This window comes from Oryzias melastigma, linkage group LG11, assembly GCF_002922805.2.
Source record: "Oryzias melastigma strain HK-1 linkage group LG11, ASM292280v2, whole genome shotgun sequence".
In the NCBI taxonomy this organism is placed as follows: Eukaryota; Metazoa; Chordata; class Actinopteri; order Beloniformes; family Adrianichthyidae; genus Oryzias; species Oryzias melastigma.
The window spans coordinates 18564943-18589646 of NC_050522.1; the positions used below are offsets into that span (position 1 = coordinate 18564943).

At 37.9% G+C, this 24704-nt stretch overlaps 1 long non-coding RNA gene across 2 annotated transcripts in view; it reads left to right on the forward strand.

The window, feature by feature from the left end:
• The window catches only part of LOC112161198, a 39478-nt gene extending 22822 nt beyond the window's left edge, over positions 1-16656 (forward strand). The window contains exons 2-3 of one of the 2 annotated variants that reach the window (XR_002921810.2): positions 14660-14761; positions 14855-16656. This is a non-coding gene — a long non-coding RNA (uncharacterized LOC112161198). Of the gene's footprint in view, positions 1-14144; positions 14762-14854 lie in introns of those variants that run through there. The other variant, XR_004948642.1, reaches the window with a different exon arrangement.
• The last annotated feature ends 8048 nt before the right edge of the window (positions 16657-24704 follow it).

Here is a 24704-nt window from a genome sequence, read left to right on the forward strand (position 1 = left end):
TTCTCATACAGATCAAAAGATTAGTATTACGGTATTTATTTTTATTTTAGCTGTGCTTGGCTGGGCAGATTTGTTCTGAAACGTCAGACTTTTCTCCCAAAAGTGCGACTTATACTCCAGAGTGACTTATATGTGGCTTTCCTCTTAATTAGACATTTTGTGCTCTTATATATTCCGGCACAAATTTTACTCTGGAAAATACGGTATATCATTGATGCTTTTATTCTGTGTTTTAATTGTCATCAACACATTTAAAGATTATTGTTATCTGCAGATGTTTGATGTTAGAAGAATAGTTTTACTCAGATCTGATAGGTACTAAAAACATTTTTTTTATGTTTTAAAATGTGAAAACAGTAATTTTAAGAACTTTTTGACCTTTGTTCAAAATGCATATCTGGAAGACAAAAACATAATCTGCTACAACTTTTTGATAGTCAGAGATTATTAATTCGGTTTTTATATCCTCCATTTTGTCCCAAAGCAAAGAACCAAACATAACATCAGCTATAAGGCACATAAATGAGTTGAAAACATAAAAAGGAAAGCAACAAGGAGTTGAAAGGGGCTGAAGGGAAGTCGAGAAATGAAAATGTAATTGGCCTTTTATAGAAAACGGCTATAAAAGCCTTTTCCTGCTCCAAAGGACATTGCATGTTTGTTTCAAACACCTTGAAACCTTTAAAGTATGCTTATTTATGCACCCTTATCTGCAGAATAAGATAAAGCTGTTCCACAACAGCAGCACATCAGGAGTTTGAGTCCTCCTGGCATGGTTTGTTTGGGAGTTATCTGGCGCTCTCTCAGGAAACACACGAGCTTCTTTCAACACTTTATCTGATACGGTGCGGCGTGCTGCGTTTGAGATGGAATGAGAGTCCTGCAACCCAACAGGCTGAGACTTGGAGCTATCTTTCATTTATTCATACAGGTGCAGATCAGCAGCTATCATTGATTTATAGGAACATACGTGAAAATTGCTGTTCCAGCAAATCTGAAGGATGAGATGGCAAACAGAGAAAACCAGGCACCAGCTTTATTTGGTATAAACCGTGTCCTGGTGTCGGCCAACAGCAGATTTGAGTTCAGCAGAGAAAAGACTAAAATCTCAAATATATTTGTAGAAAAATTTAGCTTTTTAATTATAAGCAAAACATGTAAATAATCAGATAGTGTTGTGGTATTATCTGCAGCAGCGAGTGCAAAAGTCTGTTTGTGGGAGGAGCAGAGTCACCAGCTGCAGCCGCTGATAGTTAAAAAACTGAAATGAGTTCTGGTTTTTCTCTTTTGAAACTTTCAACTGTAATTCTTCAACTCAGCATGAAAAATGTTGTAGCTTTTATTCAGTCTTCATCGCCGTCTTCATTAGTGACAGACAATTTAATCGTACAAACTCAAATTTGGCTCTTTTCAGAGCTTTCTTTAAGATTTCTGCTGACTTTATTTCCAGTAGCACCTTACTTAAGTGGTAAAAACAAAGTAATACTCATGTGAATATACCCAGCATCTACTACTGCAAGTACCATGTAGTAGAGTGGAAATGGGGCTGACTTTCTTTTACAGTAGTCCAGTTTCATGTCTCTGTGGATCTATCTATTTTTAAATGTAAAGTACCACAAAATACCCTATAATTTAACATGTATAATTTACATACAATAAGTGTTACTTTCTGTGTACTTGCCCGGCTCTCATTAATACTAAGTACAACAAAAACACCATAAGGTCCCACACAAGTGCCCATCTTTTTACATATGGTGAGTACCATGAAACACACAAACTTGATAAGTAAGTAAAAAGTATAATCTGGGTTTTCTTTACTTCATAGGTAGCATATTCACCTACTACCATACTACACATGGAAATATACTATAAAACATACAATAAGGGAAAAAATAAATTGAAGGTACTTTATTTGTACTTACCTTGTTCCTACATGTGGTAAGTACTACAAAAGACACATTAACACAACATGTAAATACCCAGTAGGTACTATGTAAAACCCCAGTGAGTAAGGCATAAATACCCAGTAGGCATAATATAAAAGCCTAGTAGATACCACATAAGTATGAACCAAATAGTACCTCATTAATACACAGCTAGTACCATGTAGGTACAAAAAATACCATGTAAGAATTTAATAAGTCCCATTAAAAAGTACCATGCAAATAAATACCCAGTAGGTGCAATCTAAATACACAGCAAGTACAGAGTAGGTACAAAAAAGTACCCAATAGGTCCCATTAAAAAGTACCATGTAAATACCCCGTTAGTATAATCTAAATACCCAGTAGGTACTATACAAGTATTAACCAAATAATACCACATAAATACACAGCAAGTACAGAGTACGTACAAAAAGTACCCAATAGGTCCAATTAAAAAGTACCATGTAAATACCCTGTTAGTATAATATAAATACCTAGTAGATACTACGTAAGTATGAACCAAATAGTACCACATACATACACAGCAAATATTAAGTAGATACAAAAAAGTGCAATCTAAGTACCCAATAGGTTCCATTAAAAAGTACCAGGTAAATACTCAATAGGTATAATATAATTACCCAGTAGGTACCACAAAAGTATAAATCAAATAGTACCAAATAATACACAGCAGGTACCGAGTACTCCTGTGTATTTGTGGTTTTATTGAGTACCATGTAAATACCCTGTAAGGAACTAGTGGGTAAAAAAAAAATACAATGTAAATACTACTTAGACCTCCTGTAAGTACTGTACTGAAAAAGAAGCAGATTTCTGAGACGGCTTGAGGTGCTAGATAATCATCGTCTGAGGCTTTACACATTTATGACACATTGAGATGATGTATTACGGCTGATCTGGAAGTACTTCAGTATCTTCACAGATGAGACGACCAGGACGAGGTCGTCAGGAAAAAACAGTCTTAGGTCGAGGTCCAACAATGTGAAGTTTTCTGTGATCCAGATGCAGATTAAGTGATGGATGAACGTGAGGTTTTAGGTAAAACATGAGGTCATTCTTCATTAGCTGCTGTCATTTCATATATCATTGCTGGAAAAAGGAATTAGTATCGGCCTGTATGTTACATCACTCATGCTTGCATGATATTTCAGCTAAAAGCTAAAGGAATATATAAGAATACAGATAATAGCAGCTGACACAATATATGAAATAAATTTAAATGGTTAAAAACATCGTTTTAAGCAACATTTTCTGTATTACTTTTAACAATTTGATTAAACTCCTTAAAAGTTTCTGGAATGATGGGTTATACGAGGTGAAGATGATTCAACCACCTAAATGTCAGCATTTTATCTCAAGAACGACATTTTCTTTTTGCAATTTTCTTCAACTTAAAGAACATATTTTAAAGGAACTTCAAAGTTGAGATATGACACACCAGGTCTATAAAGTAAAACTCCTTCATGGATTTTAAAGGGAAATAACATATGCGGTGGTGTGTGTCCTATAAAAACCAAATCCTACATTCAGTATGTCGTGTTTCACAAAGTAAAAGGATCTGTAGCCGGTCAGTCAACATTTGTTTTGTTCAATATTTGCTTGCTGCAGGGATGTGAGAGTAAATGATGGGCACTGAGGTGTGATCACAGCTTTGTTTAAAAAGTTCTGAATCTCTGCCACACACCCAAAAAAAGAGAATTACTAAGAGAAAAAGCAATCAGACTCACAGCTGCAGTGTGTTATGTGTGCCTGTAATGATGGATGAAGCTCTGACCAGTGCAAATCCCATTTTCCAAAGCAGAGAAAACAACTCCTACGCAACAGAAGTGGGATTTAGTGGTGACAGCGCGTCCTACCGCATAAACGTTCCCCGAAAGGTTGTCCTAAATTAACAAAGCATGTGTCACAGCAGCGAGAGAATCTCAGCTTCATTCTAACATTATATCACGCTTAATTACAGCATCATGAAAAAATTAGGATTTAAAATGATAATTTATTGCCAATATTGTCATATTTCGTTTGAACGTTAGTACTTGTTATTATCTTATGTTACTCTTCAACTGTGGATGACTAGTCAACTGTGTCCAGAGGCTAAATTAGCAGAATTATCCCCAAAAATCTTTGCATTCGAGTCAGCTGTTAACAGTTAAAAAAAATCTATTTTGTTCTTTGACGACTTTATCGTTAAAGAGATCAAACCTTTAGTTATACTATAAAAAAATATTTTGGAGAGGTGCTATTACAAAAGGGTCAAATTGGTTAAAATATACTTATATATGTTAGAAAGAAAGATCATGTAGCTATTATATTTCTATGCTAAATTGTATCTCTGCTACCATTTAATCAATATCTATGTTTACAATTCGTAAAAATCATAAAATTAAACCAAATGTTTTATGTTTTTGTTCAGAATATAGATACCAAACATGAATAAATAATGAACTAGCCTAAAGATTTATTAACATAAACATAAAATATGTTTAAATTTATACATTTATGTGGAAGATCCTTGGTGAAATCTGTATTTTTCTTGCATTTTAAGTATTTCATCTCCATATTTATGCGTAAGCTCTTTGTAACTCTATTTGTGGACACTTTCAAATCTAAGCTGTGCCACCGAATGAGGTTTCTTCACTAAACGTGTGGGTTCGGATCCCCATGGGGGGCATAACAAGTTATTTTCTTGATTGAACTGTTTTCCAGTTTTGTAAGTAGTGCAGTCACCTCTGTCGATGTCTCCTTCCATATTAGTATTTGTTTTGTATTTTCAGGTCTGTCTGTCTGTGCAGTTTATTTCTCTCCCTTTCCTATTTTATATTTCTGCTTAATTCCAATTCTCCGCACTTTAAGCCCTGTATCTGGTGTAGATTCATTAAAATAAGATGTCAATTTTAAAGCTATTTTCTGTTATGGCTGTAAAAATTAAACTATTTGTCATTCGCCAAAGCAAAACGTCACCAGACATTATGTCAGGTTAAGAAATTTGATCAAAAGAAAATAGGAAAGGTGTAATTTTGACAGGAAGAAAAGAAAAAAACAGTTAAGACAAAAAAAAAAAAAAATGTCTTCTTTTGACAGACAGTGCGTTACAAAACAACAGATGGTTGAGAAAGATAAAAACTGACAAATAAATTAATGTTGGGATGTTTAAGAAGTGGAAAACACTGATGATCCTGCTGTCAAAGTGGAGGAAGTTTTAAAATATGTTTTTTTATGTCTGATTAAAATCAGTCACAAAGTATTTTACTCAGCAAAGATAAATTTGGTATTGAAAACCTTTAGAAGAGGATCAAATTTACCTTATTGAAACAGATATGAGTAGTAGTTCACTTTCGGCTTATCCCTTTCGGGGTCGCCACAGCGTAACAGCACCCACTGTTTCACATCAGTGATTTGGTAGTTTTTACACTGGATGCCTGATATGAGTAACTGACTGTATTACAAGAGCATATACTTTTAAGTGTAAAAAATTAAACAAATCTTTCAGTTTAACAGCATACTAAAAATTGAAATCTACAACAAATTCTGAATAAACATAACTGCCTGTCCTATAGTTTTGAGTTTGGGCTTGTGTGGATGTGGCATTCTGCATAATAGGAGTTCTACAAGGACCTGTCCTGGTACACTTAGTTTTCATACTCTTTCACACAGACTAAAGTTTCCAGATGACTCTGCAGTAGTACGACTGATTACAGATGAGATGTAAATATATGTAAATACATTAATATAATGGCACATTTATTTTGGTACTTGGACATTTGGATATCGATGATATATGCTTCAATGTTCTTAACATGAATAATATAACTGCCATATCATAGTCAAGATCTAGATACTCAAGGTTGGGAATAAATACATTTTGAACCGAAAAAATAATATAATATAAAATTAAGCAAAAAAAAAAAAATAATAAGTGCATTACCAACATACAAACGTTGAAATGTATGTATGCGTATTAACACTCTGAATAAAGTGTGTAAATGTGTATTTTGCAATGATTGTAAGTATATATGTGAGCTCAAGTTCCAGATAAATATGAAAAAATAAATCAAGAGCAGATTTTAGGTTGATCTGTGAACAGATGGATGATGGGAAGTGGGGGCAGGCTCATTCTACTCCAACAGTCTCACTCGCAACTCAAAGGAACAGCAAAAAACAAAACAAAAATGTTTTTTTTTTTAAATATTTTTAATTATTATTTTCTAACTCATCATTTTATGTACTGTGTGACCAATTGAAGCAGACAGAAGACCGGTTCAGGGTCATGAGCAGATACATATTTTCAGCTCTCTTGATCCTCATCGTCTTCAAGCGACTTTAATCCTAAATTATCACATAGTTACTGCAAAAAAGTAGCAATTCTTCAATATTGAGAGTTGACCATGGCCCGAAGACAAACCAAGACACATCTGACTTCCTGATGTTTGGATTCCTCCTAAACTGGGCCCATGACAAGGATTCTTAAAGACCTGAATCTGTGTTTGTAAGGTATAAATATTCGATTCTAAGTTATGAACCAGATAATGATAATTCATGTAAAGAAAATGGTTAAGTAGAGAATGGATTATAAAAGTTCACTTCTGCACACTCCTTTATAAGCAGAATATAATGTGATGCGTAGTATTACACATGCATTGTCCTTGCCTTGATTGCTTGAAATAAGCCATTTCAAATCAAATCAAAAGATGTAGCCATACCATCAGATATAACAAGGTTTTTTAGTTTGCACGTGTGTGTGGAGAATAGGAAATGATATGCATAAAACCAAATAGAACAAAAATGGACTCACGACTTTGATCATTTCTGTGGGACTTCCTATTAGGCCCCACGGACCAGGAACAAATCAACAAGAGACCACATCTACCTGCTGTGAAAGAGGAAAGGAGTTCCTGCTGCAGGCAGAAGCCAAAGGAAAGATGAAAAATTTCAAATGTTTTCTGTATTTTTTCTCAGTAAAGATCAGCAGAATAGACTCCATCTATCTTTTTCCACATGGGAAGCATGTGTATCCCTTACAGTTGAAGCATACTTATTGTCACAATGATTCTTATAACGAAGGCAGACACCTTGCTCTGCAACAATGAACATTTGTCTGTTCCTTAAGTCTCCAGAGGCTTTTTTATAGACCTCTTCATATCAAACAATCTGTTTGAGTTTGACCCAAAAGTGTTCTTTGTTTAGATGCTGTGATCAGACGTAAACACAACAACAATCATACCAAGGCTGGCTTGCAGATTTTGCCTTAAACACGCTTCATTTGATCTGATATGGTCATTGTGTTGAGAAGTATTTGTCCAAAGTTTTGATGCGGAGTACAAGAAACCATGTGTGGGATGTCAAGACTGAACAGAAATGTTTCTGATGATGAAGGACATCGCCACAAATTGGGTTTCTGAGTATTTCTTTATTCAAATCGATGTGAATCAGGAGCAGAACTAAAAGGAGGACTTTTCAATTAGATCCATGTACATCTGTGTTTCCCTCATCTGAGATGACAACTGGTTAATAGCTCGCCAGTTTTGTTGCACCTCTAATCTTAGGTTTGGGATGTTGTAAGCTAGCAGGAAAGTGTGTAAACAGAATTCTCACCAAATGGGAAGAGGGGCCGGTGTTGCTCCACCTCACCGGTCCGCCCACAACTCAGAGGTGAATTTCTAATCACTATGTCCTAGAAAACTACAGATTTCTTTTTGGGCTAAAAACAGCATAATAATAACTCAAAAAAAATAAATAAATAAAACCACTAGGAACACTTAAAATGGATCAGAAGATGATTAGAGTTTCTGATGGTCGATGCAAATCATTGAAAAGAGTGCAGACTGATCCGTACTGGATGAACTGCAGGATGATCAAGCATGGATTGTTTGTGAACAATGTGATTGTTGGAATGGGAGAAGATGGAGTAAGAGAGTGCTGCATGGTGGTACAATTAGCACTCTTGCCTCAAAGCAAGAGGCTCCTGGTTGAAATCCCAGCTGGGACCTTTCTGTGTGGAGTTTAGATGTTCTTCTGCATGTATGGGTTTACTTCAGCTTCCTTCCTCAGTACAAAAACGTGCCTCATAGGTTAGTTGATCCCTCTAAAACAGGCATGTCCAAAGTGTGGCCTAGACTTTTCACCAGCCTGTGAATCAATGATCTTCAGGCCCCACACTTCCTTAGAATGGTGTGCTTGATTATGCTTTGCTGAAAACGAGGGACGCTGCTTCCAGGACAAGAGAAAGTGGCATCTTTTTTTTCTATTGAACACAAAACAATATGTCTCTGCCAAGAGACCATGGCTAATTTTAGGGAGGTCAATAGCCATTACCAGACAAAACATGCTAACTTTGACAAACTAAAAATGGCACAACTGGAAAGTGTTTTCATGGCATAGCAGAGTTTTTTCACAAGCAGACCAATCCGTGAGTCATATAAAAACGACACAAAAGAGCAAATGAGGTACGAGGTAGCAACGCTGATTGCAAAAGCACTGTAAAGCCTTTTAGCGACGGGGAACTTATTAAAGACTGCATGATGAGAGATGTAGAGAACATTTGTCCTGAAAAGAAGCAGGACTTCAGTAATGTTTGCCTGGAACACTGTGGTCCAGAGAATTTAAGACATTTCATCTGATATTAAGAGACAGTTGGAGGCAAAAAAAAGGTGGAGTTTCAGTTTTTTTAGCCCGCTGTGAAAGCATGGGCGCGTCCGACACGGCTAATTTTTTTAGAGGACAGTTTTTTCCGACATACTTATGCAAGAAGACATTTTCTGTTGTGAATTTTAAAAAGAACCGCGTGAGGACAAGACAAAGCGACTCTCAGTTGTGCATCAAACGTACAGTCTTTGAACCAGATCTGTCTTTTCTTTTGTTATTTCTGATCCAATTGAGATCTTAGCATCCCACATCACATTAGGAAATTATTTGTTCAGTCTTCTGTGGAGAATAAATTCTAAAATTGCATTTTTTTGTGTTTGATTAAAACTACAGTGGTTGGTACTGAAACTACCTGTTCTTGTTTAAAATGATCAAATTTAGAAGTTCACAGTGAGCATTTAATAGTGTATAAAATGTAACATTTAATATCAATTAATCACTTTTTCCTGGACATACTTTTTCTTAATTTTATTACTGGCCTTCAAATGTGAACTTTACAGTCATTTTGGTTCAGATGTATTTTGATGTGTTCTATGTGTAGAAACGAAAATGTCACTGTTATAAAAATGTTCATTAAACTGCATTTAATCTTTTTTAAACAGTTTAAGAATGCAGGTCGAAATGTGGCTCCCTTTGCAAAAAGTTTGTACACTAAAATGTCTTTTAGTAGGGATGTGAAAGATATTAGATATTTAGCGAAAATTGATCGAGCAACTGCAGTATCGTTTGAAAATCAAAGATATGAAGATTATGTTGGTTAAAAGGTACAAAATCAATCAAGAAGTAAATAATTCATTTCTGGCAAACTTTTTTTTGTCTCTTTTTATGTACATGCGATGCAAACAAAAAGGCATCCAATCATAAGCTTGCTTTTACCACCTCAATACTTGAATAAATGTGTCTGTCAAATGCTATGCATTATTATTTATAGATTTTAATGCCTTATGAATAAAAAAAAAATATCAAGATTTTAGCGTTTTTGGTCAAATAATCAGACTTTATCGTATTGCCAAAAAGTAGTTGAATCCTTTATGTATCGAACTACCATAGATAAACAGGCTCTGGCGACCCTGTGACCCCAAAAGGGATGTAGCAGATTAACAAAAAAGATAGATGGATGAATGGGCAGACTAGAAGAATAATAGATCTGCTGGTGTACACCTTTTCTTAGTCCTATCTTTTTACATCCCTCCAATATTACCTGCAAGTTCTACTAGAGAGCTTTCCTGTCTCTCCCTCTTGTATATGTTACTCTAAAAAAAAACTTTTTATTAGCTAAATATGGACTGGGCTCCAGTCCTATCCGGGCCTGTAAATTGATGTAGTAAGATCCAATAAAAACAGTGCTGGGTAATCTATCTTCACTGGACTTCTTTATTATCTTGAAGCCCTTGGCGATTGGTGCGAAAACAACTAAGCATCAACTCGCCAAACCTTTGCTTCTCAAACATGTTGCCAAAGGGAAGATTGAGCTCTCCTTGTTACCATTCCTCAACATTTACTCCACAAATTCCAAAGAGCCAAAACAATTTCTAACTTCACCAGCAAATATTACATCAGCAGTCGATTAATAATTATATCTAATAAATAGTATCTTAATGTAATTTTAAATAAAACAAAAAGTAAATAATTTGAAACTTCTTGTCCCATTTCTTGTCTTTAAAACAAACTCCTTCAGGGTGTACTGATGGGCTGTTTGTGATTTTCCTCACTGGCATTGTGAGGGTTGTTTTTCTCTTGCATGGTGGCTGTGTGGGTGAATAATAGGGAAGCTCTTCTTGCCTGCAGGATTCTCACATCCTGGTCAGTTGATGGAAAAAATGTGGCCACCTTCTGAGAGATTATCTGAGCAGAGGGCAGAAAAACACACACTGAGCCCAGTGCGCAAAGTAAATCAAGGATACAGAACAGGTTTAAAGAGGTGTGAGAGTTCAGGTGAACACAGGTGACGTAGCTGCAGTACAGAGTAACGGTCTGCTCCTGTGATGTACTGAAAGCCTGCCAGGATTTATTGAAACCGTTTTGGTAAATGTATAAGCTTTAAGCATATTACAAACAAAAATGTTGAGCAAAATGGGGAGATGATGAGAATAAAACTGAACTTAACACAATCTCATACACATAAAAATGAACTTTTGAAACAAAACTCTAAGAAGCATGAATAACTTATCATAATTTGTGGATTTTTCGTTTTAGATAAGTGACAGTAATTTGTTTTTCTAAGTCAAACTCCAGGAAATAATGCAAATAAGTGTTGATTCTGGCTCATCCAGGGGCTGAGGACACTCTTAGATACATGTTGTACCTGACTGGAAACTATTTAGTACAGAGTAAATACTAGAAACTGGAGACTCTCATTAGAAATTGCAAGAAAAAGGCAAAAAACAAAAGTAAATTCAACCCAATGAAAACAGAAACTACAAAATAAATGACTAGCTGATCATTTTACATATAAAAAGTCAAATTTGAACCATAAATCTGTTTAAAGAGCACCCCAATGCAGAGAAATGTCATGAGAATACCCTGGACACAATTTACCCCTCAGGTGTTTTTCCACTAACAGATTATTTTTTATTTAAACAAAAATTTTGAACAAATTCTCCAAACTCCTAAAAACCAAAAAATTCACCATTCATGCCCAGTTTTTAGAAAGAACTCCTAAATAATTGCATAAGAAAAAAAATGGAAATGGTTTAGTTAAGTAAACTCTTCCTGCTGATGGAAAAAGGGAGAAAATATGACAAAGAGTTACAGGTCTCTAACCAAAGCGTTAAAGTCATTTTACATGTTATAATGTTACCATTTTCAGGCTACACATGCTAGATGAACATTTTTATCCTTAATTTGAATTTGTTTTAAGTGGCAATGTCTTTCCACAGCTTCCATTGTCATATAAAAAAAACTTTTTCTAAAAGGACTGAAATTCATTCAGGCTCATTTAAAAGCTGAATGCAATGTTGAGTCAGAACCTGCAACCGTCTCTCAGGGACCCTTGAATTTGTTTCTGTATTTAGTTAATTAACTTTTCAATACTTTGGAAGACTTTGCACACATTAAATAAATGTAGTAATATTCTTGTTTCATTTCCGTCCTTTTAAATGTTGATTTTGGCACAGACTTTCCCCAGTGGAATCCTGGTAAATCGCCTGTCCGTCCTGGGAGAGGATGCTCCTTCATGTGGACATCCCTGAGGTTTCTTATTTTTTTTCCCCAAAATTTGATTTTTTAGGATTTGTTTTTCCTCAGCGAGAAGGAGGGTCAGGGATACCAGGTTAATTTAGTTAGTATAGTTTAGCAACCAGCTACTGTTTATATTTTATGACTGACTTTATGTCTTTGTACAGTTACAGGTAAGCCCACTGAGTCAATTGCATCATGATATTGGGCTAAATAAATAAAACTGAATTGAACTGGAATAAACCAAGTCTTTTCCTATAAACACGTAAGTTCAAACGACGTGCACGAAATCCAACCACTACCTCCTTTAAACAGATTGACTGCAACACATCCCTACTAACATGGCTTGAGGGCAAACCTTTTCAGTCTATTATAGGTTCACACACATAAAAAGAGCCACAAACTCATATTTTTTCTTAAGGCTGCTCACCTATAAAACATGTGTTTTGGTTGTGGGGAAAATCCAGAGAGCAAATCTGATGGTACTGACCATCACATGCATTAGATATTAGCTGAAAATGTCACTAAATGTCTCCTCCTTTTTCAGACTTCAAGGTTCTAGAGTTAAAAACCAGTTTGGTTCTCCACAGTAGCCCCAGCAGGTGACAGCTCGGGGAGTTTCACGTATCAGGTGGGGCGTCATGGCCTTCAGGAGGTCCTGGCTATGGTGGATCGCAGCGGTTGGAGCTGTCAGTTAATGGCGTCGACTCTGTTGGCTGTCGGGTCTGCTTTCATCCCTCGCCCAGCCTTGGACGTGAATTAGAGGTTTGGTGAAGGATAATGCTGACGAACGAAACTGCACCGCTGGGTAATTAAAAGGAAAACCACAGGTAGCAGTCACGGCTCACAGACCGCCGTAATGCTTCAATTACCAAACTGAAATGATTTAAAACAAAAGCTCAATGTGTCGAGAGCAGCCAGAAGCACCATATGTTTCATGGTTTCCACTCAGCCAGTGATTATGGATTAATTAAAAGCCTGGAAGTGACTGCATTCAGAGCAGTTCTTATTCCAGAGATGGAAACCCATGAAAAATGGTGTAAACATCAGAGTGTCTTCTGGGAAGGAAACAGTCTGGCTTTATGTTTACTAGAGTGAAATCAGTTTATAGATTCTCCATGAAGTGTCTTGGAAGCTACACACACATCGGGCATGTGGTTGCACATTCAAGAACCCAGCAAACGAGGGTTCTTGATGGGGCTGGGTTGATAAAATTGATTTAGATCAATAATCGATCCATAAAAGTAGAGATCGATCTAGCACATAAAGCTAAAGCCTGCTAGCTTGATGCTAACATTTAATGGACAGGTAATGCTAACACTCGGTCACCCAAAATATACATTGCTGACTAAATGAACATCTTTATAAACTCACAGGCATTAATTTTCCAAACTCTTTTAAGGAAACATTTTCTAAAGTAATCATTTGTGGTCTAAAGCACCTTTTTTTGCTTATTCTTCTGGAAAAACAGTGTACTGGAGTAGAACAAGCTCCACCGAGTGGTCAAACTGAAACACCCCCCAAGAGAAATAGACCACTATTTACAATGTTTATGATCTGGACATTTTTGCTTGAACTTCTCCTTTTGAGGACTCCTTTAGACTAGGGATGGTGCTGTCACAGCAGACTCTTCCTGGAGGGGGCAGTTCACATCGTGCTTATATCAGCACGATTCCACCCGCTCGTTTTCGTGGGTATGGGAGGGGCTGCTGCAGACAATGCAGGTTTTTAGAGGATTACTCTTAAAGGCATGAACGAATCAAAATGCCGCTTTGGGTTCTTTATAATGATGAATGAACAGTATAATGCATTTAAAACCTCAGAAAGTAGAATTTTCATGGTATAACCCCTTTAAAGAACCATAACTTGCCCACTTACTGGGCTAGAAACTTGCTTTTTTTTCCCTCAACATCCTTGCATTTTATTATCTTTATGACCGGGCTGGATTAAACAATCTGGGGGTTCGGATTCGGCCCGCGGGCCATATGTTTTGACACCCCTGGTCTACAAGGCCCCTTGGTTCCAATTGAGGTGTTCTCGCCTGAAACTGGTTTCGCTCAAACTTTACCCAAAATATTATATGTATTTCTCCATTCCCAATCAATTTACTTTCAAGATATACATAGGAGGGCTGCACGGTGGCGCAGTGGTTAGCGCTCTTGCCTCACAGCGAGAATGCCTCGGTTCGACTCCCGGCTGGGACCTTTCTGTGTGGAGTTTGCATGTTCTCCCAGTGCATGCGTGGGTTTTCACCGGGGACTCCGGCTTCCTCCCACCATCCAAAGACATGCTTCATAGGTTAATTGGTGACTCTAAATTGCCCCTAGGTGTGAATGTGAGAGTGAATGGTGTGTGCTTGAGGCCCTGCGACAGACTGGCGACCTGTCCAGGGTGTACCCCGCCTTCGCCCTTCAGTAGCCTGGATAGGCTCCGGCACCCCCGCGACCCCGAAAGGGAAGAAGCGGACAAGAAGATGGATGGATGGATATACATAGGAACCTTTTTCAGGCATTAGTTTCTTGTAGGAAGGGTCGAAGGCAGAGCTCATATCTCGTTCTTGTTTACAAAGACCGCCCTGCATCGGAGCGTCTTTTTTTAGCCAACAATCTCACAAAATGGTCCAATCTAAGGTAAGTTGTGCAAAGATTACTTGTCTCATTACAACAACACAGTAGAGTACTAATAATTATTTGCCAGCCATAAACAAAACACCCCACCGTAAATGGGGTGTTTCATGTAAACGGCATTCAACACTCGTGCATATTTTCTTTTAAAAACTACTCTTTCACAAAGTATTTTTGGTCATTTTAGAAATATTGCGGTGGTATAAATGTGACTTTGTCTATTTTTTTTTCCTTTATGTCCCAATAATGAATGTGGCTTCATTCTATTGATAGCAGCAGGCTGACCATGGTGCAGCACTCCACCTGTGGAGAGTGAGGACAGATGTCTCCGTGACGGTGAGGAAAGTCATGAAGAATCCCCTCCTGGACTAGCAGGTGGTTACAAGATCATATGCAGAGATTTAGTTTGTTTGTGGTCTTTATACATACATTACATATTTTGTAAATTGAATCCTTTTTTCAAACTAGGTGATCAAGTCAGCAGCAGAGATGAAAACTGTGATGAGACGCATCATGAACATCACAACCCACTAGTCCTGAAGCTGCAGGAGAGAAGCCAGCACGCTCCTCCTTTCAGTTGAATGGCAGTTTGTGAGGAAGTATCGCTGGGGTCCAGACAAAGTCCTTCTTGCACAGGAAGTTCACAAAGATTAAGCGTGGGTTGCCAAGGACAGTAGGGATGTAACTTGTGTCTCACTGTGGAGCTAACTAGACTTCTCAAAACAAGTCACCCCATTTTCCCAAAACCTCAAAGTATAATCCAGAGTTGTCAAGGTCTCATCCATTATTCCATGCCTCTTCCCTACTTCCATGCTGCTCCTCCCTTTAATTTTCCCTCAAGCTGAAAAATACATACTCGACTACAACCCTTAGATCCTGCTCGATTTTTTTTTTTCCTCCAAGAAATTTCTCTTGCATTAAAAAGATGGAGCTGCTGGCATTCTGTTTTCCTGAACGTCAACAAATCCCACAGACCAAACAGAGATCTAATCCTCAGAATGAAAGTACGTTTTTCACCGTTGGGATCCAAACAACGCGGCAGAGGAGCATACTCTGTATTCCTGACAACCTTGTTGGGTGCACACCTCCATGTTTTTCCTGCATTTACAGTGATGTGAATTTGGGCACTGCTTCATGTCTTTTGGGGGGTTTAAAGCTGGGAGCAGCAGACAGTAAGTCAGAAAGTGTTCCTGGTCTTTTTCATACAACTTGTTGCAGAAATGGGAGAACACAAATAATGTCAGCTTTGTGGTGAATTCAGCCTGCAGGATGGAAAAAACTTAAACCACAGGAGCCACTCGTCAAATATGCACATTTTTTTCCCTGCATTGATTTCCTTTAGGGCCTTAATATGACCCACTAGTATGTATTGGGCCAATTTAAATCCTTCTTATTAGCTTAAGCCCAACCTTGGCCCAATATCACATTGCAGAACTTAATATGGGTAGATTGGCATAAAAAATGTAGGTGGCCACCAATAATTATCAAAGTTGTAGACACCATCACCTATAAGTGTGTGCAACTTACATTATCCTTACAAATACTTCGCGATACACTTACCACACAAACGACAATGGTATACGTTCTACTTTCATGGTGTCCTCTAAAGTGGTCGAACAAACCCCTTAAGATGCAGCTGCTCCTTTCTACAAACCTCAGACCTGGAAAACATAAAAAACTGGGCAAGGTTGATGAATGATGGTGGCCATCTTATGGTGAGACGATTCAGTAAACGTAAATGAACGTCAGAAAACTTTGGAATTTCACAGGCAGCTCCAAGCCCAAAGACCGAAACAGGGTAAGCAGCAAGGAGGCAACAACACATGAGAACTGAGCTTGACCACGACACGAGGTACAATAAGTGGGCAGGAAAGCAGAGGAATGTGCAGTTCAGAGCAGGTGAGGGTAATGAGGCAGATGAGGGAGTAGCAATGACCTAATAGGCAGCAGCTGCTGGAGGTCAGGAAGGAGAGCATGACAGATTCACAGATTTATTCTAGAAATCTGTAAAAATGTGTATATCAACCTGTCCTGATGTTTCTAATTTTGTCTTTTTGTTAAAAAAAAAGTCCTATTTTTTATTACAGATGAAAAGCTTGTTTCTGATTTTCTTGTTTTTAATGTAAAAAAGAAAATAATTCATGATTTCTGTCATCAAAGGCATCCTGACATTTGCCTTAACTTACCACATTTTAGTGTTTATTACTGTTGAATCTTCAGGTTGACCATGTTTGGTGCATGTTTGAATCAAAAGATTAAAAAAAAAAAAATGACAGGAAAACGAGTATTTTTACATAAAGACGTTTTATTTTAGTATTGTTATTTCGTGCGTTGCATTTGCAGCTTCTTGCATTTATGACTGATTGTGAAAGTCTAAAAATGAATAGCATTCTCCTCGCTGCCTCGCAGAACAAAATGAAAAGCATTCATGACAGAGGAAAGCAGAGGGGAAGCATCTAATAAATTAAATGGTGTTCTGTTGCAGCGGACAGGAACAAGCTTCTCCTGCACTGATAAATTAGAAAACTGTTTGGTTGCTGGGGAACAAGTGCGGGCCTGAACAACACACTCGGATCCAGAGAAGAGACGGGAAAGTTTAGTGTTTTTATGGACAGAAAAATCAAAAAAATAGATGTGGGTTGTTTTCAGAGGTTTAAAAGCATAGATTTGAGGTTTTGCTGATTATCAACAAAGATGTGACTTTCAAAATAAAGTTTTAAAGACTTGCAGCTGGTGTGAGCTTCTGCCACCTGATATGCGAGTCTCTTTATCTACGTTCACAACAGGAAAGTGGCGCTCATTCAGCTAGATTTTACAGGGGTGTCGAATTCCAGGGCCGACGTCCTGCTCGTTTTCCAGAAACCCTGCCCAATCTGCTGCTGATTACCTGGATCAGGTGTTTGGCCAATAAGGAGCTTCAATGGCAGATTTGTTGGAAAACATATAGGACAGCGGCCCTCGAGGCCTGGAGTTTACCTGTGCGCTAAAACATGCTAAAAGCGCATTCTTGAATGGTGTCATTCAAACTAGACAAACAGGGAGGGGCTTCTTCTTCTTTTCTTTTTTCTGCTGTTTTCTAGGGGTGCTAAGAAAAATCAATTCTGTGAAACATCACAATACTTTATTTGGTGATACTTGCCAATACAATATTTAAGCTCAAACATGTAGTCCAGCTCTTATTTTTCCACTTAAACTCCCGATCACTAGTTAACATCACACCACTCTGAGCCCCTTCAGCAGTTCTACACCAAAACAACAAGATCTCATGAGAACCACCTCGAGCTACTTGTTTAGTCGTGTCACTACCTGATTTGTAACAACTACAAACTCAATGGAACATCTACAATTTAAAGTAGTTTAACTTGGGTGGGGTACCAAAACTATGTGCCAAGTTGCCAGATATTGAGAATGTTCTCTTTAAGAACATTTTTTTTTTTTTATTTAGACAAAGAAAAGCACAATAAATTGCTTGGGTAAAAGCAACTATTAGATACAGTTGCAGTACTTAACTCTGATCATTAAATAAAATCTATTTTACAATTTTATTCATGTGAAAAGTGTATTAGTGTTCAGACTAAGTTTGTATTAAGTCATATTCTTTAAAAGAATGTGAAATATTGTCTTAAGTGCCGTCTTGGAATATTTCGGGATATGTATTATATCGTGACACGTGTATTGTGATACATACAGTATCACTGGACTCATGCCAGTACACACCGTTTACTAGCACGTCCACCACCTACAGTAGGAAGAGGCTTGGGGAGAAATGCTAAAGCTGTGCAAATCTTTTGAATCTTTGCTCTAGGTTTTTTCTTTCACAGCTCTATTCCGATATATGAAATACTTGGTGTAATATAATTCCAGCCGACCACAAACTGCAGTTATTATTTTTCCTTCATGATCAGTTTTCAAATGGTCGGCACTTCCGTGAATTTAAAGGGGCAACGTCTATACACCACTGTGTAATCGGAGGGCCTGATTGGTCAAAGTTTGACCATGTTTAGCTTTCAGTCCACAAAAAGGTGCAACGCAAACCCTGAGCTTGACGCGCATTTGTATAGACTTTCATTGAAAGTGGCCACTTGAACATGTAGTTTCAAACAACCAAAACAGTCAGCTGGTCAAAATGTGCAGATGATTCCTGGGTAGTGGATGGGTGATGAATTATCAATGAATTGTCCGAAGCTCCATAGTTGTCAAAAGAGTAACAAAACAAACTTTTAGTTAAGTTTTAATTTGGCTTTAATAGTGTTCACATGCTTGTTTGAACCACCGGAGCATTTTGGTGGGCCTGACAACATTTTGATGGACTCCTCATTCTCTATTTTAGAAAATGCTTCTAATCAGAATATGAAATAGTTTAATGCTGGATTTTGATGAGGCGACTGTCGAAAGCGGCTGCATGTCAGGGCTGTGGTGGCATTTCAAAAAGGTTTGCCATATTGTGAACTTTGAAGCAACTCTCAGCTTAAGGCTGAGTGTTGCAGACCTTCTCCTCTCCGCTAAATCTCAATGTTTAAACATTAGGACCAGCTGCTGTTTGCCATAAGAGCAAACAAACTAAAAATATTCAGATGTTCCCAAAAGAACTTCTAAGACTGAATCGGTTATTTTTTCCCTTTGCAGCCTTCAAAGTAACTGATGTGCAGGTGAGAGCAAAGAGTCAAAGTTGAAACAACAGGAAATACTGTTAGTACTGAGAAAAATATCAGTCCATAATGTGTGTTCTAAGGGTGGTTGAACGGCTTCTTTACAGCTTTTCCCAATGGTGACTTTAAATGATTATGACTCCCTCAATCTGTCTCCACTTTCTGTCCGTGGGAAAGCTCAGTGTCTGCCGGGTGAAATAAGGCAAATGGCTTTAAAAGTGTTCACTTTCAAGCAGTCTATCAGGCGCAGAAGGGCAGGAGTTATATGGTGAAGGATGGAAGGAGAAACAGCTTGAGCACACTCAAAGCGCCGCATTTGACCTTCTCTCTGCTATTTGGAAAATGTCTCCACCTTTTACTGTCTGAGGAGAGGTCTCTGAAGATTTCCAGCTCCGGATAACATCTTTCTCACTCAGAGGCAATCCAAAAAGATTTACACTGCGCTCTCGGGAGAGAACCAAAGACCGGAGCGGATCAAATCACCTGAAACGGCTGCTCATTTGGACTCGCTGTTGTCTAAAATTAACATTGACCAGGAATATGTTTGTTAAAACCAAAAGTTTCCAAACTTTTTAATAATTTTTGTATTCAATTTTCATTTGCATATCTAGCCATCTATTTTAACCCACTTAATTCCTTTTTAGTTGTGGAGTTGCTGGAGCCTATCCCTTCAACCATTGGAAACTTGGACAGTTTGGCAGTCTGTTACAGGAGACATTTCTGCCTAATTTCTACTTATTCGTACATCATTAATTAGGCCCCATCAAGAGGAAAAAGCAGGAAGAAGAAAGACTTGGATTTTTTAGACGATAGGATTTGAACAAGCCTCTGCAGCTCCTCACCACATCCTATTTTCAAACTTTATCATGATTCCTGCTTCTTCAGATTCACATTGTGTCCTGTATTTTTTTTTCTCCCCCTGTGCAATCACACTGAACTGAACCGCACCAGAGTTCATTTGCAAGTGAACTCTCGTTCTCAGGAGCACCAGAATATTCCCTAACTGCTTTGCTTTTATTTTCAACTCCAAACACTCCAGCTATAAAAGGTAGTCCAGTCATTCATTGTGTATACATTTGAAATGAGCAAGGTCGCACCAACCAGCCCAGCTGGTTTAAAAACAATAAAATCGGCAAGTAAAGTCAGAAAATTGGAGATAAATGAGTTAAAAGGTGAACTATGTTTCATAGGTGTGTAGTGACATATAATTTGGCCATCAGCATGAGTGACTCCTTTGTCCTACTGAGGATAAACCTGGTAAAGATGATGAATGGATTGTGCGTGTCTCGATGCTTCAATCTGACATCTGTTTGAACAGGTTTTTGTATGTGCGCTGCATAGCAAATCTTTTAAATGGCGCATACTTACTACCTTCTTAGAAGCATCCAAAAACTTTACAGTCACAGTCCCACAACCACCAGGACCTTTAGACCTTTCATAGTAGAAACTACAATAGAAAATACAGCACTAGAAGACTACTTTTTTCCACTCATGCACACAAATGTTCATCTTTCATTCATTTTTGGGGGGTTTATTTAAATATTTTACCAGCAACATCAAACATTTCAGTTTAAAACTCTTTAAATTTCTGGATACTTTTTATGAGACAAATGTTGCCTTGTGATCTGTGTTCTACCCAACTTTGGGATCTCAATCGAGCTTTAAGTTGACCGGATGCTCTTTGTTATTCTGTCCAAGAATAAAGTTGATGTGTACCACGACGGTTACCATGGTGATGTAGCTTGCAGCCAGAATCCACTCACTGATTTCTCCCTCCTGCTGAGCATGAAGCAGCTGCCTGGAACGTATTTCATTTAGCTCTCCGCTCCTGAAGTCGGCATCGTGGAGGTCACTATTGTGCAGAAGTCAACTGACGCCTCAGACTGTTGGATTTGATCACATATTAGGACCAATAGAGTGGCAGGGATGTGGTGCATCTGCAAATAAGATGTCTTTATTTAGATTTTTCTAGTTTCACCTCTAATGTTGCAAAGTTTTTTGAATGTTTCCAAATGAGGATAATCTGTTTTTTCTGGTCTTTGATGCAGGTTTCAGAACAAAAACAAGCATTTCCCTCTCTTTAATTTTATCCAGTTGCCATGGTGAGTCATAGTTTCAGAGCAACATTGATAAATACTTTTGTTTTTTATCCCCATGTGCCAGGAAAAAGCTTATTTGATCGTGCACATACTGGGAATCAATTTGAAGTTTGTTATTGTTGCTTTGAAATCAAGAAATTTGAAATTCCTCATCATGTTTCTGGACCTTCTTCATAAACTTTCTCTTCTCGGTTAATTGGATGACAAACCGCTCAGGCTTTGGCTTCTCCTGTTCCATCCTGTGGATGCAGCCACTGTGTGCAGCTCGAAAACGTCTGAACACCAATTAGATAGATGAATTTAATCCAAGAATTTGGACATTAGAAGACCAAAGGAGGAATCTTTGGGCTCATTATCGGCACTGTTTCATAGAAAGGAACTCTGCAGCCACCAGAAGGTGAAAACTCAAAGACAGAAGATTGCAGCACATCGTACAAATTAATTTGACTCAGTAATTATTTTATTGTTGCATACTAAAACAAAACGCTTCCCTGACAGAACAAAGAGAAAAGCATAGAAGTTCACAAACAGTTGAGTCAGACAGATCATTAGGCAAAAGGGCATGGAAGTGTTGGGGATTGACACATTTTTAGTTAAGCTTTCTTGGTTTTCTGTTCCTCCTCTTTAGCCAGCTTTTCCTTTTTATGTTAATTAGTCCCGAGTGTATTTGAAGCCATGGTTTCAGCTATCACAGGCCAGATCCTTTTGAAATTGCCCCTCTTGTCATGTCAGGTTTCTTCTTTTGTCCTGTTTTAGTACAGGTTTATTAAATGTATTGAGTTTCTACCAACGTCTGTGTCTTCCAACCTCTTCAATTTCATTCTGTTTACCTGTAAAGCTTAAATTCTCAGCTGTGGTTTTCTACAGACCCTACAGTAACACAATCCAGCTTCTACAGAGCAGAAAAACACATTTCACAACCTTTATCAATGAGTTACAGACATAAAGAGAGAAAAACGTCAAAACAGACAATACAAGTTGCTTAAGGCATAACTTATCGATGTATTAAATTACTGTTAGAAAAAGGCTCAATTTTTTATCACACATTCAAATAGCCACAAAGTGTCTGAACAGATCTCCTCACATAAGTTAACTTTAAGGCCTATTGGCTAACACAGATTCAAACAAATACATATTTGATACATCAGGGATGTCTGCTCACATACAAGCATCTGTGATTGTGCTGAGGTTAGCAGACAGGTGTGTGTTTGTACAACGGAGCCCTCCACAGAGAGCCCATGGCATTTAGAGTGGAAGCATTAATTGTTAGTCCTGAGAATTCAGCCCCCAAATGCTCCCAGGGGCAGTTTAGGACAACCTTAATGTGCCCGTCCATCGCCCCAGGCAGTGAACCAGACGGTTAAGTAAGAGATCCGGCATTATGTTGAAGCAAGAGCCAAGCATAGCCTTTGGAAAGAGAGCTGAGACCGCATCAGAAGAAGAGCATGGCAAGCCAAGAATGTACATGGAAATATGGAGAAACCTGACATACAAGTTGGTGAAATGTAACATGATCTCTGATTCATGAGTGACTGGGATTCCCTTCATAAAGTGGATCTTGTCCAACAAACCCAGGATACTGTCCACCTTGTGACATATATTTGTTGTGACATCACAGAAGATGCCCAAATAGCACAACCACTAAGGTAAGGGTGTCAAACTCCCGGCCTTGAGGGCCAGGCTCCTGCTGGTTTTCTAGAAATCCTCCCTCACCTGCTGCAGGTTACCTGGATCAGGTGTGTTTACCCAATAAGGAGGTTCAATGGCAGATTGGTTAGAAATCTGACTCCCCTGGTGTACTCTGGACTCACCACCTCCCCTTGCACTTGAAGGAAATGTCTATTAGAACATGATCCCAATGTCAAGGTTCAATCCCCCCCCACCCCCCACCAAGAAGAAAGCATCAGAAGCAGACCTCCCAGACCTGACCATTCCCGATCCATTTGGGAAGGGAGAAACTTAAAACATGTAAAAGGGACAATAGCAAAAGATTTGGGACAGAATGCTTTAAATATGCTTTTTTTATAAGGAACTTTTTAACACAATAGTTAAGAATGATTTGCTTCCTTTTGAAACCACTCTCCTGTTACCCACATAATACAGAAAGTTCAAACTAAATCAGTATTAAGAGATTAATAAAAAGCCAAAAAAGTCTTTTTTTATTACAAATTCACTGAATTACACGGGAACATCATAAAATTAGCATCTTGTTGTCCTGGAGTTGAGTCGTGGTCAGGACTCACTGTGTACCCATGATTACTCATACAAAAATATTAGGGCTGGGAATCAATTAAAAAATGTAACTAATTAATCGCATACAAGGGAAAAAATAATCGCGATTAATCGCAATTTTGTTGCATCATTTGGCAACCACTTATCTGCAAATAATCACAATATGAAATCATGCATTTAGAACATTTGTTTTTAATTAGTCCTGTCAATCGATTTAAAAAAAATTCATGACTCAGCTTCAAGATGTCACCTGGAAAATTGAGAATCTTCAACCTTAGTTTTTGTTGTGACTTACAGTACTATTGTGGTTACAAAAATAAACTGCAGAAATATGCAAAAACATGTAAAGCAAAGACCCAAATGAGCGATCATCTAAGTGATAATCAGCTGAATCGTGCATCATATTTTGGCCAGTTTGGTTTGCCGTACAGGTGAGGTGGTCAGTGTTCGGGCTACTTTCATGGTTGTAATTAGCTGTAAGGAACAAAAATATATCCATAAAGCTGTTTCAACTGGTTACATATAGTTTTCAAAATTGTCAGGTATGTTGAATTATTTTTTTTTTTTAACTGTTTAATTATTTTCTACATGTAGGCACCTATTAAAACATAAATACTAAAATTGAAACAATGCTAAATATTTTTACATTTGCACACTCCCTGTTAGAAATTAGGGAAACTGTCTAATTTTATGCTTATTTTGTTCATTTATGAGGTCATGCGGCTAATTTTTATTTATTTTAATTTATGACCCTGGGGAAATGGCACACGGCTCTGATCTGCCTCTGACTTATCACCCCTGTCCCAGAGGTAACTGGAATTCATTACTATCACACAGCCCACATCAATAATCATATCCCATTTGAGAAAATAGCTTTTTGATGAAGCTGCTCTGGGGTTCCTGAGAGAAATGTAAAGAGAGAGAGAAGCCGGCGCCCAGATGGAGAGTAAGCTTAAGCTGTATTAAAGTGCACACATCAAGAGTGACAAATGAATAGATCTTTTACTTTCCCGCTCACATAAATCGGCTGCTCTTCAAACAGGTCTTGGAAAAATCTCACTTGGCAGTGACTGCCTCTGGACAGAAGCATTATTTATTCCTGCAGACAGTCCCCTATTTAATTTGGAGCATCAGAGACATCTTCTTGATCAAATTAGAGGCGTGTTTGCAGCAGAGATAGAGAAGAAAAATGCTCTGCTGCCACCCAATGGTTTCTAAAAAGCTATTTAGCAAAGCTGAGGTGACCGTGGTCATGAACAAGGAGCAAACCTTGATATCAGTGCCAACAATCTTCTTTTATGTGACATTATGTGAGTTAAAATTACCACTAAAAAAAAG